Genomic DNA, 812 nt, shown 5'->3' with positions numbered 1-812 from the left:
TTTTTCCTCTGCACAACATGCTAATGAGAGGGTGTCAACCATGGACTTGGTCGGGTCTTGTGATAGCTGGGGGCGCGGCTTTCCCGCTGACAGAAAATGCATGGTGTAAGTCCAGTATAGCCTAGTAAAGTCACTTTTGCCCAACAGAGCAAGATACATAAAAAACTGAGCTGTATTGTCCGTACAGTATCTGTGACTTTACAAACGACCCAACGAAATAGCCAGTGTCATTTCCTGACGTCATTTTTTGTAACCCGATTGAGTCTCCAGCTAGAGACAACTGTAATATCAGTATCCCATGGTCATCGTGAGACTTTATCCGTTATCCGTGGAATAAGGGCTCGTTCTTTTGATGGCAGCTAGTGTTTATTAGGATGGTTTTCGTTGTTTAGTGTTTAGGTACGTGTAAGATCATTTTTATGCTCAGTAAACAGTCTTCTACAACCAAGTCGATCTGCAGCAATCTCTCTCTCTTTACGGCGGGAGAACCAAATTAGTGACATACACAAGGGTACATCTCAGTTGATTCTCAATTTATTATTGTACAAACAGAGGCTCATATACATCCTTGAGAACTGGTATGAAGTGGTTTAATCGAGGAACAGACCGTTTTTTTCCCGTTAGTTATCAGAACAGAAAATACAGGTGACAAAAGTATGTTTATTGAGCAAATAACGGTTCAGTATTGCAATTAAGAGCTATGTAAGCATTAATATTTGACATTAGCCACTTAAAATCTTTTATGATTCAGCTCTCTCATGATTATAACTACAAAACTAACCCTATGAAAAAGTGTAAGATAATAATCAGTC

General features: G+C 39.3%; 1 protein-coding gene across 1 annotated transcript in view; it reads left to right on the top strand.

Annotated features, from left to right (window-relative positions):
* Positions 1-812, top strand: part of LOC107683567 (E3 ubiquitin-protein ligase CCNB1IP1-like) — an 8,906-nt gene that overhangs the window by 3,850 nt on the left and 4,244 nt on the right. The window lies entirely within an intron of this gene.

Source organism: Sinocyclocheilus anshuiensis, unplaced genomic scaffold, assembly GCF_001515605.1.
Source record: "Sinocyclocheilus anshuiensis isolate Anshui unplaced genomic scaffold, SAMN03320099.WGS_v1.1 scaffold874, whole genome shotgun sequence".
Taxonomy (NCBI): Eukaryota; Metazoa; Chordata; class Actinopteri; order Cypriniformes; family Cyprinidae; genus Sinocyclocheilus; species Sinocyclocheilus anshuiensis.
This window is presented reverse-complemented; position numbering and strand designations above follow the sequence as displayed.